Raw genomic sequence first — 20,384 nt, 5'->3', positions numbered from 1 at the left:
CTATTTTGCCCACAAAACCTTCTAAATAACCATCCAAAACCTGCCAACAATACTCTATGTACATATCGTGACCTGAATATTAACCAAATATAAGCAACGTTATTATAAGCAGATCAGTCATACTGGAAATACGCAAGAATTTGAGAGATGTGTTGTCTATCATTTGCAATCCTTATATCGGAAATTAACACGTTTTTCTTTTTTAATGCATAAAAAGTCCAAAATAAATAAATACACGAAACGTCCGCTAACAATGTAGTCAACAGGGGCTCTCTATTTTGCCCACAAAACCTTCTAAATAACCATCCAAAACCCGCCAACAATACTCTATATACATATCATGACCTGAATATTCACCAAATATTAGCAATGTTGTTATTATAAGCAGATCAGTCATACTGGAAATACGCAACAATTAGAGAGAGATGTGCTGTCTATCATTTGCAATACCTATATAAGAAAGGAACAAATTTTTCTTTTTTAATGCATTCTAAGTCGTAAATAAATAAATTCATAAAAAGTCCGCTAGCAACTTAGTCAACAGGGGCTCTCTATTTTGCCCACAAAAACTTCTAAATAACCATCCAAAACCCGCCAACAATACTCTATATACATATCGTGACCTGAATATTAACCAAATATTAGCAATGTTGTTATTATAAGCAGATCCGTCATACTGGAAATACGCAATACGGAAATATTTAATATTTGTTACTTACTATGGTATATTATTTATTTATTCACTGTTCTGTAACAGAGAACTAGGAAATTGGATAACATTGCTATGGTATGAAAAGGGGTAGGATTAAATAAGCTCAGCTTCTTCCTACTCCTTTTCGGACGTGCTGTAATGAAACAACTGGAAATATGTGATGCATTACATTGTATCGTATGCATGTTCCAAATTAATTGAAACTGAACTGAACTGAACTGCAGTGGAGCCACGTAAATAAGACCGCCCACAAAACAGCGCATGGTCAGAAAGGGACTTGAAGATGGTCTGTAAAACTATAATCCATGCGACATTTTTACCAAAGAACCACCATTAGATGTTATGTAGACCAGTGTTTTTCAAACCTTTTTGGAGCCAAGGCACATTTTTTGTGTTGAAAAAATCCGGAGGCACACCGCCAGCAGAAATCATTAGAAAACAAAGTTGACAGTAAAAAGTCGTCGTCCCAATTGTTGGATGTGACTTTAAACCATAACCAAGCATGCATCAATATAGCTCTTGTCTCAAAGTAGGTGTACTGTCACCACCTGTCACATCATGCCGTGATTTATTTGGAGTTTTTTTTTGCTGTTTTCCTGTGTGTAGTGTTTTAGTTCTTGTCTTGCGCTCCTATTTTGGTGGCTTTTTCCTCTTTTTTTGGTATTTTCCTGTAGCAGTTTCATGTATTATTCATGCCAACCCTCCCGAATTTTCCGGGAGACTCCCGAAATTCAGCGCCTCTCCCGAAAACCTCCCGGGACAAATATTCTCCCGAAAATCTCCCGATTTTCAGCCGGAGCTGGAGGCCACGCCCCCTCCAGCTCCATGCGGACCTGAGTGAGGACAGCCTTTTTTCATGACGGGAGGACAACAGGGTGACAAGAACTAAATCATCCAGACTAGAGATAAATTGTATTATTATGTTTATCTTAACTAAAAATAAATATATTTAATAATTTACAAAAAAAACCAATTAAATACATGTTTATTATATTTTGCTAAAAACATCAAAATTAATTGTATTTGTATTTGTATTATTTCCTGACTCCTTATTACATCCAGCCATAGAATTATACATTAAAATAAACATATTTGAAATAATTGATTTTAAATTATCATAATAATTCATTTAAAATGACCATATTTAATTATTAAAATAATTGCTTGTTTATCAACAACTTTAGCATTTTATTCATTACATTTTGAAACTCTCAGAAGCCAAATTATGTTATATTCCTTAATATTTATTTATGCAAGTTTGAAGTATCAATTATCTAAACACAGTTTTGTTTGCATATTTTCAGGATGTAGATCTCTCTCTCTCTCTCTCTCTCTCTCTCTCTCTCTCTCTCTCTCTCTCTCTCTCTCTCTCTCTATATATATATATATATTTACTGTATATGTATGAAATACTTGACTTGGTGAATTCTAGCTGTCAATATACTCCTCCCCTCTTAACCACGCCCCGCCCCACCCCCGACCACGCCCCCACCCCCTCCTCCCGAAAATGGAGGTCTCAAGGTTGGCAAGTATGGTTTTCATGTCTTCCTTTGAGCGAAATTTCCCGCATCGACTTAGTTTTTGCAATCAAGAATAATTTCAGTTGTTTTTATCCCTCTTTGTGGGGACATTGTTGATTGTCATGTCATGTTCGGATGTACACTGTGGACGCCGTCTTTGCTCCACAGTAAGTTTTTGCTGTCGTCCAGCATTCTGTTTTTGTTTACTTTGTAGCCAGTTCAGTTTTAGTTTCGTTCTGCATAGCCTTCCCTAAGCTCTAATGTCTTTTTGTTTATTTTTGGTGTAAGCACCTTTTGACCTGCACACTGTCGTCCGCATATTGTGATCACGTCAAACCATGTTCCCGACATCTACAAAGCAATTAGCTACTTGCTGCCACCTACTGATATGGAAGAGTATAACATGGTTACCCCTGTCGAGCTCCAGATAGCACCGACACTCAACAACAACAAATAATTTGCAGATGATTACGACTGGTTTGCAAACAAATATTTTTCACCCAAATAGTATCTCACGGCACACTAGGTTGAAAAACACTGATGTAGACCACAAGGATGTGTTTGAAATGAAGAAAAAATTAAATTGAAAAATTAAATTAAATTTTAACTACACAGTAGACACTCTGGGGGCCTTGTACACATGCATGGGGGGTTTGGGGTTCGGCGCACCCCTCATTGCCTCGTCGGCCGGCGGGGACTGCGGTCTGGTGGCCTGCCAGGCTTTTATTCATTTATTATTGTTATATTTTTATTTTTATTTTTAATGTATTTATTATTTTTATTTTTATTATTTACTTATTTTTATTTTATTTTATTTTTTAAATTTTATTTTTTATTTTATTTTATTTTTTTATTTTTTATTTTTTTAATCTTATTATTTATTTGTGTGTGGCGTCGCGCGGGTCTCACTTCCTGTTGGATGGGGTCCGTGCCCGTGTGGCCCGACCTTGCGCTGTGGGGTCTCTGTTGGTGACTTGGTGTGGTGGCGGCGCAGCCCCCGTGTCTGGTCTGGATGCTGTGTCTCGGTTGTTTGGGCGGTGGTGTGTTTGTGCGGGTTTGGGTTGGGGTGGGGGGCCTTTTGGTTGGCGGGGTTGTTTGTGTCTCTTGTTTGCGTGTTGGCGTTCGGGCTGACCGGCGGGCTGGCGCCGGCTGGTCTCCGTGGCCCTGGTGGCGTGTGGTTGCTGGTCGCAGTTTTTTTTTGATCGCTTTGATTTGATTGGCTGGTGCTGGCTGTCTGGGGTTATTGCGGCTGCTGTTTCTGTTGCCGTTTGTTTGTGGTGTGGGCGCCCGTGGCTGCTGGGTCTGGTGCAGGGGTGTGGCTGATGTTGTGATTGATGGCAGCGCGCGCGCGTGATGGCTGTCGGAGCTGACGAACTGTGTATATGTATGTATATGTGTGTGTATGTATGTATGTTTATATATGTGTATGTGTACATATGTGTATGTATATGTATATATGTGTATGTGTGGGTATGTATACGTGTATGTGTGTATGTGTAAAAAAAAAATAAAAAATAAAAAAAAAAATAAAAAAAAAAAAAAAAAAGAAAAAAGGAAAAAAATAAAAATAAAAAAATAAAAAATAAATAAAAAAAAATGAAATGAAGAAAAAAAATACAAAATTTATGACTCATCGGCAGCGAGTCCTATAATTTGGTGCACCTTAAGGTCTGAAAAATATGGTATGCCGTGAGGAATAATGCCAAGTCCCAGGACAAGTAACTGTCATTCTACCGCCAAAAGCCATGGACGTGAGTGTGATTTGTTAAAAAAGCGGCTGAGGAGGATTCAGAAAACAAGCGTGTCTTTCTAACGCCATCCTGCTGTGAAATGGGCGCCTGCTGCAAAAAATAACTTGAAAATCAGGCATGAAAGACCGTGCCATGTACCTTCTTAGTGGATTTGTCGCTGTGCCACACTTTCAGGTTTCATTTCCCGAATCACTGACCCGTTTTGTGGGATTTTTCCACCACATGGGTTCTTATCCAAGGCACTTTGGGCTTTGAACTGAACTCCTTGAGAAAAGGGATGGCGCATGGGATGGCTGTGTTCTGGAGATGCTCATTGGCAACTAGAACCTGCTAATCGCTTTTGCCTCGCGGTGTCGGCGCCACAAGTTCCCGCTTGACACTGGTCACTGAGTGGGCTTAGGCGAAGACGATGGTGTGACACGCCATCTGTCGCACTCGCTTCCCTTCGCCAACATGCAGCAAGACGCACTCATTATTGTTGCATGGTGTTGGACGCCAAGAGGACGTTTAAGATTCAAGAAAACATGTTGCTAAAAATGGACAAAATTCTAATAGTGGTTTCAATGGATAAATAAATAAAATCAATACATTGGATCATCTTTTCCCCTACAAGGATTAAAGGGGAACATTATCACAATTTCAGAAGGGTTAAAACCATTAAAAATCAGTTCCCAGTGGCTTATTTTATTTTTCGAAGTTTTTTTCAAAATTTTACCCATCACGCAATATCCCTAAAAAAAGCTTCAAACTGCCTGATTTTAACCATCGTAATATACACCCGTCCATTTTCCTGTGACGTCACATAGTGATGCCAATACAAACAAACATGGCGCATAGAACAGCAAGCTATAGCGACATTAGCTCGGATTCAGACTCGGATTTCAGCGGCTTAAGCGATTCAACAGATTACGCACGTATTGAAACGGATGGTTGTAGTGTGGAGGCAGGTAGCGAAAACCAAATTGAAGAAGAAACTGAAGCTATTGAGCCATATCGGTTTGAACCGTATGCAAGCGAAACCGACGAAAACGAGCGACACGGGAGAAAGCGAGGACGAATTCGGCGATCGCCTTCTAACCAACGAATGGTATGTGTTTGTTTGGCATTAAAGGAAACTAACAACTATGAACTAGGTTTACAGCATATGAAATACATTTGGCAACAACATGCACTTTGAGAGTGCAGACAGCCCAGTTTTCATCAATTAATATATTCTGTAGACATACCCTCATCCGCTCTCTTTTCCTGAAAGCTGATCTGTCCAGTTTTGGAGTTGATGTCAGCAGGCTAGGGAAGCTAGGGTCTTTATCGTTGGAAATGCATCTGCTTTGAGTGTCGCAGGATATCCACACATTCTTGCCATCTCTGTCGTAGCATAGCTTTCGTCGGTAAAGTGTGCGGAACAAACGACTGACCATTTTGTCGACTTTCCCCACACCCTCGTATTTTGAACAAATTTCGTCCAATTTCTTGCCACTTTCGCATCTTTAGGCCACTGGTGCAACTTGAATCCGTCCCTGTCCGTGTTATTACACCCTCCGACAACACACCGACGAAAGTGAGAAAATGGCGGATTGCTTCCCGATGTGACGTCACAACGTCATCGCTCCGAGAGCGAATAATAGAAAGGCGTTTAATTTGCCAATATTCACCCATTTAGAGTTCGGAAATCGGTTAAAAAAAGATATGGTCTTTTTTCTGCAACATCAAGGTATATATTGACGCTTACATAGGTCTGGTGATAATGTTCCCCTTTAAGTGGATGATTAACATTAATTAAAAGAAGTAATTTTTGTGTCTTTAAAAAAAAAAAGTATTAATATTAATATTTAATCCTAAATGAAAAAAACTATGTACATTTCAGGATCAATCCAGGCTCACCATCTCAACATTCAGACTTCCAGCATGCTAAAAATAGGTTATTTTGTCTCGATCACACTTCTGCAGTATATCGCCCATAAAAGGTGCATATTGCACAACATAACAAAAACAGCACAGGTTGGACTGTTGCAGCACATGTCATAAATGTGAAGGGAAATGAGTGTTTCCATGGTGACAGCCGATATAAACGCAAACACCTTGTTTAAATAGAGCGGTCTGCACTACTCTTGCTTTTGTTATCAATTGCAAACACTTAGTATATCGCCTGCAACACGCTCATTATTAGTACATGCAATTTTATAGATTGCACACGCTGTTTAGCACTTGTTATTCGGATCTTAGTAAATTAGGCTGAGCGTCTTTTACAACAGGGAGTTATAGTCGTTATTCGGCTCCTGTCTAAGGATTTGACGTTTGCTCACAAAGTCCACACTCATTTTGTTGCCTTATGTCCAACATTGCTCATATGATATAATATCTTGGGGGGAAAGTACAGCTCCTCAGGTACAATGTGGAAGAAGAACTTTATATTAGACAATTATCTGTTTTGGGAGCCCATTGGGTGCTACAAAGACATAGAGTGGCACTATATTAAAACATGGACACATTGTTCAGCTAAAATAACTTTTATACTCAGGACCAGAACGACTACAACATAAAAAGTAGCATCATACCATCTGTCGAGCTATTCACACATATGACAAAACAAAACTGTCGTAAAACTAAGGGTTTCCCAACAGAACTTTTTCACTTCCAATATGCTACCAATATCAGAGCCTTGCAATACCGGTATTGATCCGATACAAATATCAGCAGAAATAAGAATAGAAAAGGCTTGATCAAGTGACTCAAATAGAACTATGAATAACACTAACCTATTTATTATTAACCACAGTGAGGCGGGGCCTCACCTGCCATCATGGAAAGAAAAAAAATGTAAAAAGAAAAAAAATTAATTAAATTGTTATATGTATCCAGTGATTATACTATAACGTTATTTTCCATTTAACTTCACCAGTTTTAGATTATTTTTTATTCAAAATCGCTGAATTTTCACATTTTCCGTTCAAATACTGAGAAGAGACGGTGCGGTGAACAGCAGCCAGTTGAGGCACGTCACTGCATTGTGCCTCAACATGGATTGCGCAATGACTCGGCTAACTGCTGGCCTGCTGTGCAGTGAGACCGTATTGCTATATGAACTATATTATACATTGCCATAGTTTAGTTAGCTGAGGTATATAATGTACAGTGTATTTTGTCAACAACTGTATGTGTGTAAAGTATTTCTTGTGCTGAGCGATCATAAAACTGTTGCGAAGACGCACTGTGTGAGGCTTGCAGTAATCCCGCCTCCTGGTGCCGGTTAATGCACCCCCGCCGCAGAATGCATCCCCCGACGGGAGCGCCACACCAACCAAAGCCCACACCCAAACCCTCCACGTGCAAGACCGAATCCACCCAAAAAAAAGTCACTTAACAAGAAGCCAAAAAGTGCAAAAACAACAATGCTCGCGCCGGACGAGCCGTGAACGACTGCAGGGACACAACATTAGGTACACCTGCAGACTGCAGCACGGATTTCATATTTCATTCATTCACAACTCCTCCAATACGAACACCACTGTTCCCGCACTAATAAGAAGTAAAGGTAAGACCAGGGGCGTCACTAGCTTTTAAGGACAGGGGGGGCTTTGCCCCCAGGAGATGCACAGGATGCGAGCGAATGTTACGCACGAGCACAAAACTTTACAAACGGCTAACAAAGACTTAGAAATTATTTATTGTTATTATTATTATTTACAAAAATGCACGGGATGAAATGAAATGCTCCCCAGGACGATGGCTTTTAACCATTTTTTTTCTTTTTCTTTTTATGTATTTATTCATTTTACATTTTATATTAAATATCTTGGTTTTTCCTCCCTCTGAAAATCCTATGAAATGTTTAACAAGCCATCGTATAATAATAAAACTGTCATGTCTGTGTGATCATGTTTTGTTTTAGTAATGTTCGGTTTAAATTTTGGACTTTTTGTGCACTTTTGTTTTGTTTTGTCACCATAGCAACCATTAGTTTCACCTGTCACGTCACGCACCTGTTCCACGTTTGGACTCATTGTGCACTCTTGTCACCATAGCAACCATTAGTTTTCACCTGTCACGTCACGCACCTGTTTCACGTTTCGAGTCACGCACCTGCTTTCACTAATCATGTCCATAGTATTTAAGTTCATTCATTTTCTGTTGTTCGTTCTGACGACATCACCACATTTATGCTCCTGCACACTCTCCACACCCTGATGACCCTTGCTACTCTTTTTTTCATGCCGGTTCCATGCCAAGTAAGTTTTTGTTTGTTAAGCCACAGTTAGTGTTTTGTTTAATTGTTCATAGTTTCTGCCAATGTGCAAGTTTTGTGTTTAAAGTCTAGTTTTATTCTCCGCCACTGTGCGCGCTTTTTGTTTATTACTTTTTTGATAGTTTAAAATAAATCATGTACCCACCTTCAAGCCTTGACCAGTCCAGTTCATTTGCACCACGGGAGAACAAACCAAGCCATAGTCCAAGTCTTGACAAAAACAGCTATTAATGTAACAATACAATAAAACAAATATATTTAATGATGTTTTTTTCATTATTTTAACAATAGGCTAATGTATATTACTTTATATAGATTCTACAAGAAACGCAAAACTTAAAAAATAAATGATTTACAATTGCACACACAAGGTTTTGTGCAGCTTCACTCATTGTAAAGGAAGATAATGTGCTTCGTACACCTGCAGGACCGCAAGCAAGGTCGCAGAGAAAATGCGGGCTGGAATTTGAGTGATGTGGGCATTTTCTATATGAACAAGTGGAATGGATTGGATACCGACGCACTAAAGGGGCTCTTTACCTTACGCTACGAAGTTTGGGGAAACTGAATGATTAACAGGTTATATGATTATTTATTTAAACTCATATTTGGGCCACTTTATAATGAATATGTCGGCATTTATTTGTAAAAAAAAAACAAAAAAACACCAAATTATTTAGGGGGGCTTAAGAATATTTTAGGGGGGCTTGAGCCCCCCTAAAATAGGCCTAACAACGCCAATGGGTAAGACCATTATAACGTTTCTTTTTATTAAATGTGCTTTTTTGTGTGCTACAGTTTGTATGTGTAAAGTTAAAGTTAAGTTAAAGTACCAATGATTGTCACACACACACACACTATGTGTGGTGAAATTTGTTCTCTGCATTTGACCCATCCCCTTGATCACCCCCTGGGAGGTGAAGGGAGCAGTGGGCAGCAGCGGCGCCGCGCCCGGGAATAATTTTTGGTGATTTAACCCCCAATTCCAACCCTTGATGCTGAGTGCCAAGCAGGGAAGAATGCTGGTATGAGCTTTTAAACATAACCCGTTAACTGCTGCCAATCAAATGGTGAATAAGATACTTATTTGTAAATCTGACTGTGATGAAGTCAGTGCCTCACCAGTCATGAACCTCACCGCACGTCACTGATTAACCACCTGTAATAGGCATATTAGTTTCTCTGTGATAAAAAAGGTAGCGCGTGCTTTGTATTACCTGGCCGTCGAGGGAAAACTACGGAAAACATTGAATGCATTTGGACTGGCAAAGCAGACTGGATCAGTTATTGTCCGCCATGTATGTCACCGACTCAATGTCTAGGTCCAGAGTATATAAAGTCACCAAAAAGGAATGGGCAATGAAGGTGAAGACAAAAGAGTGAGGAGTGTCCTGACTAGATATCTAGATCCCTAGATTGATTGATGTAAAATGTTCTTTATCACATTGTTTACGTGTCTAATAAATATTTTATTAATTTATGATGGCTCAGCTGTGATTCACTACAATAGGGCCCCACAGCACACTGGATTATGTCAGGATAGGGTTTTTTTTTGCAGCTTGCTGCGAGGATTGTTCTCCCGGGATGCAATCGGACTATACTGGACAAGGCTTGAAGGTAGGAACATTATTTAATTATTCAAACTCAAAGTACTACAAAAAGCGCTCAAGGTGAAGACAAGCTTAACGCAGGAAACAAAAGCTGAGACCTACCATAAACTATGGACATGAACCATGAAACAAAAAACATGAAAAAACTCACTAAACTGTGGCTTGAAACAAATAGCAAGAACTATGGACATGAAACAAAAAGACTTACTGGACACGGCATGAATCGAACAGCATGAACTATGGCAAGAAAAGTCAAAACAGAGCAATGTCGCCAGGACGACTAACTGGCAAAACAGGCTTAAATAATAGTCTCTGATTAGAGCAGGTGCATGAGTCAATCACATGATATAGGTCAGGGGTCGGCAACCCGCGGCTCCGGAGCCGCATGCGGCTCTTTGATCACTCTGATGCGGCTCAGCAGCTTACTTGCTGAACCCCCCAATTTTCCCTTGAGACTTCCGGATTTCAGAGCCTCTCGCAGTAAACTCACGGGATTAATATTCACCGATTTACACCCTTACAGCTTTAATAAGGGCGTGCCATGATAGTACAACATTTGGCGCCCGCCACAATCTGTATTAACAGCGTGCCAGCCCAACGCTTAGTATTCAATATACATTTTCTGCTTGCACACGTACGCGACAGCAAGGCATACTTGGTCAACAGCCACACAGGTTACACTGACGGTAGTCATATAAAACAACTTTAACACTCTTACTAATAATGCGCCACACTTTGAACCAAAACCAAACAAGAATGACAAACACATTTCGGGAGAACATCTGCACCTTAACACAACATAAACACAACAGAACAAACACCCAGAATCCCATGCAGCCCTGACTCTTCCGGGCTACATTATACACCCCTGCTATCACCAAACCCCGCCCCCACCCCAACCCTGCTCCCTCACACATCAAACCCCCCGCCCTCTATGTGCGTCGGTTGAGGTGGGCGGGGTTTGGTAGCGGGGGCGGGGTGGGGTGGGGGGGTGGGGTGTATAATGTATCCCGGAAGAGTTAGGGCTGCATGGGATTCTGGGTATTTGTCCTGTTGTGTTTATGTTGTGTTACGGTGCAGATGTTCTCCCGAAATTTGTTTGTCATTCTTGTTTGGTGTGGGTTCACAGTGTGGCGCATTATTAGTAAGAGTGTTAAAGTTTTTTTTTTTATATACCGCCACCGTCAGTGTAACCTGTGTGGTTGTTGACTAAGTATGCCTTGCTGTCACCTACGTGAGCAAGCGGAAGCACCATACAATGTGAGGGTGTTTAGGCACGCTGGCTGTAGTGGGTGCTATATGCTGTACCATCACGGCACGCATGACACAAACAAGCGCAATTCATTTAAAACCCGTGTGCCGCACCAGCTTTCAAATTCCACATAAAGATGTGGGCAGCGTGTCTGAGACCCCTGGTTAATACATAGCATAAAGCAAAAAAAAAAACTTTGTATGCAGTGTTATTTCATTTAAAATTTCAAAAAATGTTTGCGGCTCCCATTGTCTTCTATAATTTGTGAAACCGGTCAAAATGGCTCTTTGACTGGTAAAGGTTGCCGACCCCTGATATAGGTGAAGCTAAGCAGTCGTCATGGAAACTAAAACAAACAAGGGAGCGCAAACAGGAACTATGGAGTCTTAAACCGAAAATAACAAAAAACATGATCCAGACCACAGATCATGACAGAATCCCCCTTGAGAACAAAACCAAAAAAAAACAAGATCAAGGGTCATGGGAGGGCGGGAGAGGGACTTGGCGGTGGGTCGCCAGAACAAGTGTCCCCGCAACCAGCGAGGGAGAGTCAGGTGGCGGCGACGCGTCGAACGCCGCTGCACTTGGCGAGGCGGGCGACCAGGGAACGACCACATCCGTGGCATACAGGGAGGTGGGCGCGTCGTCGTCGAGGCAGGCGTGGAAGCTGCGCGCGTCGTCGTCGTCGTGGCAGGCGTGGAAGCTAAAACAAACAAGGGAGCGCAAACAGGAACTATTGCAGTCTGAAACCGAAAATAACAAAAAACATGATCCAGACCACAGGTCATGACAGATTCCAGTTAATTGAAATACCACAACACTTGATATTGTTCAGATAAGTTACATTTTATTTAAGAACTTGCACACAAAGCAACACTGGAGGTGTGTTTTTGGCGCATTTTCCGCGCATGCGTACTAGGTTGCGTCGCGCTGGCGGACGGAAGGGAAGAGGTGGTCCTAAACGGTGGCATTGTTGTGTGTGGTGTGATTTACCCTGGAAAACTTTATCCGGCTTAGTGTAAACGGGGCCTAAGATGTCCGTTTGTGTACAATCTCACTACCGTATTTTTCGGACTATAAGTCGCAGTTTTTTTTTCATAGTTTGGCCGGGGGTGCGACTTATACTCAGGAGCGACTTATGTGTGAAATTATTAACACATTACCGTAAAATATCAAATAATATTATTTAGCTCACAAGAGACTACACCAGTGGTTCTTAACCTGGGTTGGATCGAACCCTAGGGGTTCGGTGAGTCGGGCTCAGGGGTTCGGCGGAGGTCAAGACACACCCGACTCATCGTGTAAATAAAAACTTCTCCCTATCGGCGTATTACGGATACGGCAACAGCAGAAGTCTGACTGATTTGCAGGTGTGTAATTTGTTGTGAGTTTATGCACTTCGTTGGTTTTGTTCTTTGAACAAGGTGATGTTCATGCACGGTTCATTTTGTGCACCAGTAATAAAACATGGTCACAATTTAGTATGGGGAACATATTCATCATTAATTAGTTGCTTATTAACATGCAAATTAGTAACATATTGGCTCTTAACTAGTCATTATTAAGTACTTATTAATGCCTTATTCGGCATGGCCTTATTATAACCCTAACCCTCTAACCCTGGCCCTAACCCTCTAACCACTACCCTAACCAAATAACTCAAAATTAAGTCTTTGTTACTTAGAATATGTTCCCCATACTAAAGTGTTACCAAAAACATATAACTTTGTCTTGAATTTGAAAAAAAAACAACATTTTAGTTTTCACTAAAGAAGGGTTCGGTGAATGCGCATATGAAACTGGTGGGGTTCGGTACCTCCAACAAGGTTAAGAACCACTGGAATAGACATACAAACCCCGTTTCCATATGAGTTGAGAAATTGTGTTAGATGTAAACAACCAAACAATTACACAAGGCGAATCAGTAAAGAATCTGGGTATTATCTTCGACCCAACTCTCTCCTTTGAGTCACACATTAAGAGTGTTACTAAAACGGCCTTCTTTCATCTCCGTAATATCGCTAAAATTCGTTCTATTTTGTCCACTAGCGACGCTGAGATCATTATTCATGCGTTCGTTACGTCTCGTCTCGACTACTGTAACGTATTATTTTCGGGTCTCCCTATGTCTAGCATTAAAAAATTACAGTTGGTACAAAATGCGGCTGCTAGACTTTTGACAAGAACAAGAAAGTTTGATCATATTACGCCTATACTGGCTCACCTGCACTGGCTTCCTGTGCACTTAAGAAGTGACTTTAAGGTTTTACTACTTACGTATAAAATACTACACGGTCTAGCTCCGTCCTATCTTGTCGATTGCATTGTACCATATGTCCCGGCAAGAAATCTGCGTTCAAAGAACTCCGGCTTATTAGTGATTCCCAGAGCCCAAAAAAAGTCTGCGGGCTATAGAGCGGTTTCTATTCGGGCTCCAGTACTATGGAATGCCCTCCCGGTAACAGTTAGAGATGCTACCTCAGTAGAAGCATTTAAGTCCCATCTTAAAACTCATTTGTATACTCTAGCCTTTAAATAGCCCCCCTGTTAGACCAGTTGATCTGCCGTTTCTTTTCTTTTCTCCTCTGCTCCCCTTTTCCTTGAGGGGGGGGGGCACAGGTCCGGTGGCCATGGATGAAGTGCTGGCTATCCAGAGTCGGGACCCGGGGTGGACCGCTCGCCTGTGCATCGGCTGGGAACATCTCTACGCTGCTGACCCGTCTCCGCTCGGGATGGTGTCCTGCTGGCCCCACTATGGACTGGACTCTTACTATTATGTTGGATCCACTATGGACTGGACTCTCACAATATTATGTCAGACCCACTCGACATCCATTGCTTTCGGTCTCCCCTAGAGGGGGGGGGGTTACCCACATATGCGGTCCTCTCCAAGGTTTCTCATAGTCATTCACATCGACGTCCCACTGGGGTGAGTTTTTCCTTGCCCGTATGTGGGCTTTGTACCGAGGATGTCGTTGTGGCTTGTGCAGCCCTTTGAGACACTTGTGATTTAGGGCTATATAAATAAAGATTGATTGATTGATTGATTGATAAATAGAAACGGGATACAATGATTTGCAAATCATTTTCAACCCATATTCAGTTGAATATGCTACAAAGACAACATATTTGATGTTCAAAATGATAAACATTTTTTTTTTTTTGCAAATAATCATTAACTTTAGTATTTGATGCCAGCAACACGTGACAAATAAGTAGGGAAAGGTGGTAATAAATACTGATAAAGTTGAGGAATGCTCATCAAACACTTATTTGGAACATCCCACAGGTGTGCAGGCTAATTGGGAACAGGTGGGTGCCATGATTGGGTATAAAAACAGCTTCCCAAAAAATGCTCAGTCTTTCACAAGAAAGAATGGGGCGAGGTACACCCCTTTGTCCACAACTGCGTGAGCAAATAGTCAAACAGTTTAAGAACAACGTTTCTCAAAGTGCAATTGCAAGAAATTTAGGGATTTCAACATCTACGGTCCATAATATCATCAAAAGGTTCAGAGAATCTGGAGAAATCACTCCACGTAAGCGGCATGGCCGGAAACCAACATTGAATGACTGTGACCTTTGATCCCTCAGACGGCACTGTATCAAAAACCGACATCAATCTCTAAAGGATATCACCACATGGGCTCAGGAACACTTCAGAAAACCACTGTCACTAAATACAGTTGGTCGCTACATCTGTAAGTGCAAGTTAAAGCTCTACTATGCAAAGCGAAAGCCATTTATTAACAACATCCAGAAACGCCGCCGGCTTCTCTGGGCCCGAGATCATCTAAGATGGACTCATGCAAAGTGGAAAAATGTTCTGTGGTCTGACGAGTCCACATTTCAAATTGTTTTTGGAAATATTCGACATCGTGTCATCCGGACCAAAGGTGAACCATCCAGACTGTTATCGACGCAAAGTTGAAAAGCCAGCATCTGTGATGGTATGGGGGTGCATTAGTGCCCAAGGTATGGGTAACTTACACATCTGTGAAGGCACCATTAATGCTGAAAGGTACATACAGGTTTTGGAACAACATATGCTGGCATCTAAGCGCCGTCTTTTTCATGGACGCCCCTGCTTATTTCAGCAAGACAATGCCAAGCCACATTCAGCACGTGTTACAACAGCGTGGCTTCGTTAAAAAAAGAGTGTGGGTACTTTCCTGGTCTGCCTGCAGTCCAGACCTGTCTCCCATCGAAAATGTGTTTCGCATTATGAAGCGTAAAATACGACAGCGGAGACCCCGGACTGTTGAACGACTGACGCTCTACATCAAACAAGAATGGGAAAGAATTCCACCTGAGAAGCTTAAAAATGTGTCTCCTCAGTTCCCAAACGTTTACTGAGTGTTGTTAAAAGGAAAGGCCATGTAACACAGTGGTGAACATGCCCTTTCCCAACTACTTTGGCACGTGTTGCAGCCATGAAATTCTAAGTTAATTATTATTTGCAAAAAAAAAAAAAAAAAGTTTATGAGTTTGAACATCAAATATCTTGTCTTTGTAGTGCATTCAATTGAATATGGGTTGAAAAGGATTTGCAAATCATTGTATTCCGTTTGTATTTACATCTAACACAATTTCCCAACTCATATGGAAACGGGGTTTGTATAAGATTTCATGGGATTTAGCGATTAGGAGTGACAGATTGTTTGGTAAACGTATAGCATGTTCTATATGTCAGTGTTTTTCAACCACTGTGCCGCGGCACACTAGTGTGCTGTGAGATACAGTCTGGTGTGCCGTGGGAGATTATCTAATTTCACCGATTTGGGGTAAAAAATATTTTTTGCAAACCAGTAATTATAGTCTGCAAATGATGTGTTGTTGTTGAGTGTCGGTGCTGTCTAGAGCTCGGCAGAGTAACCGTGTAATACTCTTCCATATCAGTAGGTGGCAGCAGGTAGCTAATTGCTTTGTAGATGTCGGAAACAGCGGGAGGCAGCGTGGAGGTAAAAGGGTGTCTAATGCTTAAACCAAAAATAAACAAAAGGTGAGTGCCCTTAAAAAAAGGCATTGAAGCTTAGGGATGGCTATGCAGAACGAAACTAAAACTGAACTGGCTACAAAGTAAACAAAAACAGAATGCTGGACGACAGCAAAAACTTACTGTGGAGCAAAGACGGCGTCCACAATGTAACATCCGAAACATGACATGACAATCGACAAAGTCCCCACGAAGATGGATAAAAACAAAGTAGATGCGACAAATATCGCTCAAAAGGAAGACCTGAAACTGCTCCAGGAAAATACCAAAAAAAAAGAGAAAAAGCTACCAAAATTGGAGCGCAAGACAAGAACTAAAACACTACACACAGGAAAACAGCAAAAAAACTCCAAATAAGTCACGGCGTGATGTGACAGGTGGTGACAGTACACCTACTTTGAGACAAGAGCTATATTGATGCATGCTTGGTTATGCTTTAAATTCATATTGACATACTGGGAACATCTCTACGCTGCTGACCCGTCTCCGCTCGGGATGGTGTCCTGCTGGCCCCACTATGGACTGGACTCTTACTATTATGTTGGATCCACTATGGACTGGACTCTCACAATATTATGTCAGACCCACTCGACATCCATTGCTTTCGGTCTCCCCTAGAGGGGGGGGGGGTTACCCACATATGCGGTCCTCTCCAAGGTTTCTCATAGTCATTCACATCGACGTCCCACTGGGGTGAGTTTTTCCTTGCCCGTATGTGGGCTTTGTACCGAGGATGTCGTTGTGGCTTGTGCAGCCCTTTGAGACACTTGTGATTTAGGGCTATATAAATAAAGATTGATTGATTGATGATTGATATCCAACAATTGCAACAACGACTTTTTACTGTCAACTGAGTTTCGTTGTTTCATGATTTCTGCTGGTGGTGTGCCTCGGGATTTTGTCAACACAAAAAATGTGCCTTGGCTCAAAAAAGGTTGAAAATCACTGCTATATGTTATAGTTATTTGAATGACTCTTACCATAATATTTAACATACCAGGCACGTTCTCAGTTGGTTATTTATGCCTCATATAACGTACACTTATTCAGCCTGTTGTTCACTATTCTTTATTTATTTTAAATTGCCTTTCAAATGTCTATTCTTGGTGTTGGCTTTTATCAAATAAATTTCCCCCAAAAATGCGACTTATACTCCAGTGTGACTTATATGTTTTTTTCCTTCTTTATTATGCATTTTCGGCCGGTGCGATTTATACTCCTGAGCGACTTATACTCCGAAAAATGCGGTACATACCTTAATTGTTTCCAAATCAGTGCCTGTAAAACGGCAGTAAAACGACTGATCGGACAAAACAGAAACGTCATTGATGTCTTTATTCATCTTTTAAGAGATTAATTCAATTTTCTCCTTTATTAATAAGGTTTAAGATGTTTATCTGGTTTCTTCTTCCTTGTATTTTGTAAACACTTTGAGTTTGAATAGTTTCTTAAAGTGTGCCATTTTAGTACGTTGTTTGATTGCTTCGCTTATTCCATTCCATAATTTGGACGTTAGTGAAGAAAAAGTTGTAGATTAGCCACACCTTTGTATAAACCACAGGATTCCAGGCCTGGAAAAAAAGTAGTGGTTTATAGTCCAGAAAATACCGTACTTATTTCAGTATTGGAAGTTTTGACAACTCGATTCTGTTTTGACCAGCGCAGCTTTTTTTTTAGACTTTAGACTTTGGGATGGCTTGGCGAAGATGGTAGAGTGACCATGCCAGCAACTTGCATGGCAGCCTCTGCGACTTATACATGTTTTTTTCCTTCTTTATTATGCATTTTCGGCCGGTGCGACTTATACTCCGGAGCGACTTATACTCCGAAAAATACGGTATTTTCAATGAATTAGCAGAACAAAAACTATCCCACTTGAGTTAGTGGAGCTGTAATCCTGCCTTTGAACCGATGCACCAGCAAACGCAAAGGGAGCGTTACGGCCGCCTCGCTGATCTTGGCTGGGTTTCAGTCGAGTGCGGAGGAGGATGAAGGCCCGCACCCTCGCCTTTCCCAGCGAGAGAGAGCAAAGGCGCCGCAACGTGCGCAGGCCACATCTGGAGGGAGGACGCGGGCAAGCGGCGCCGAAGGGAGCTGCCCACGTGGGCTATCAGAGACCAGGGGGAAGCGGACGCGTCACTTCAGATGTGTGTGGAGGCCGATCACTCTGGTTTCCATTTAGAATGACCGTCATTAACATTATGGATCGATTGAGGATCGCGAGTACCGTAATGCCTCACATATATAAATGATCACAACTGTCTGCTGTGTTTCTCCTCTGCATTTCTATCGCCAACAGAACTACATCCACTGAGGAAATCTTACTGGTTTAAAAAGGAAGGAAGAAGCCACGGGGAACGCTTACTTTTATATCTGCTGTATATTTTATTGTTTATCCTTTTTATTATCAATATATATATATTTTTAATCTGCAGCCGACTTCCAAAGGCACTTCAAACAATATGCTGCTGCAACACCTTAACCCAGGGGTCGGCAACCCAAAGCGTTGAAAGACGAATATTGGACCGAAAATACAAAAAAACTAATGTGTCTGGAGCCGCAAAAAATTTAAAGTCTTGTATAAGTGTTCTAATGAAGGCTACACATGATGTAAGTGTCTATATTAGCTATAATAGCCTACAATCAAAATGCCTTTAAAAGTCTTATATAAGTGTTATAATGAAGACAACACATGATGTAAGTGTCTATATTAGCTAAAATAGTCTACTATCAAAATGACTTTAAAAGTCTTATATAAGTGTTATAATGAATACAACACATGATGTAGTGTCTATGTTAGCTACAATAGCCTACTATCAAAATTACTTTAAAAAGTCTTATGTAAGTGTTATAATGAAGACAACGCATGATGTAAGTGTCTATGTTAGCTAAAATAGCCTACTATTAAAGTCATTTTGATAGTAGGCTATTATAGCTAACATAGACACTTACATCATGTGTTGTATTCATTATAACACTTATATAAGACTTTTAAAGGCATTTTGATAGTAGGCTATTTTAGCTAATATAGACACTTACGTCATGTGTTGTCTTCATTAAAACACTTATATAAGACTTTTAAAGTCATATTGATAGTAGGCTATTTTAGCTAACATAGACACTTACATCATGCGTTGTCTTCATTATAACACATATATAAGACTTTTTAAAGTAATTTTGATAGTAGGCTATTGTAGCTAACATAGACACTACAACATGTGTTGTATTCATTATAACACTTATATAAGACTTTTAAAGTCATTTTGATAGTAGGCTATTTTAGCTAATATAGACACTTACATCATGTGTTGTCTTCATTATAACACTTATATAAGACTTTTAAAGTCATTTTGATTGTAGGCTTTTATAGCTAATATAGACACTTACATCATGTGTTGCCTTCATTATAACACTTATATAAGACTTTTAAAGTAATTTTGATAGTAGGCTATTATAGCTAACATAGACACTTACGTCATGTGTTGTATTCATTATAACACTTATATAAGACTTTTAAAGTCATTTTGATAGTAGGCTATTATAGCTAACATAGACACTTACATCATGTGTTGTCTTCATCATAACACTTATATAAGACTTTTAAAGTCTTATATATCTTATATATATGATATAAGTGTTATAATGAAGACAACACATGATGTAAGTGTCTATATTAGCTAAAATAGCCTACTATCAAAATGACTTTAAAAGTCTTATATAAGTGTTATAATGAATACAACACATGATGTAGTGTATATGTTAGCTACAATAGCCTACTATCAAAATTACTTTAAAAAGTCTTATTTAAGTGTTATAATGAAGACAACGCATGATGTAAGTGTCTATGTTAGCAAAAATAGCCTACTATCAAAATGACTTTAAAAGTCTTATATAAGTGTTATAATGAAGACAACACATGGCATAAGTGTCTATGTTGGCTATTATAGCCTACTATCAAAATTACTTTAAAAGTCTTATATACGTGTTATAATGAAGACAACACATGATGTAAGTGTCAATGTTAACTATAATAGTCTACTATCAAAACGACTTTCAAAATCTTATATAAGTGTTATAATGAAGACAACACATGACATACGTGTCTATATTAGCTAAAATTACCTACTATCAAAATTACTTTAACAGTCTTATATAAGTGTTATTATAATGAATACAACACATGACGTAAGTGTCTATGTTAGCTAAAATAGCCTACTATCAATATGACTTTAAAAGTCTTATATAAGTGTTATAATGAAGACAACACATGATGTAAGTGTCTATGTTAACTATAATAGCC

This window comes from Nerophis lumbriciformis, linkage group LG23 (genome assembly GCF_033978685.3).
Source record: "Nerophis lumbriciformis linkage group LG23, RoL_Nlum_v2.1, whole genome shotgun sequence".
Classification (NCBI taxonomy): domain Eukaryota; kingdom Metazoa; phylum Chordata; class Actinopteri; order Syngnathiformes; family Syngnathidae; genus Nerophis; species Nerophis lumbriciformis.
This window is presented reverse-complemented; position numbering follows the sequence as displayed.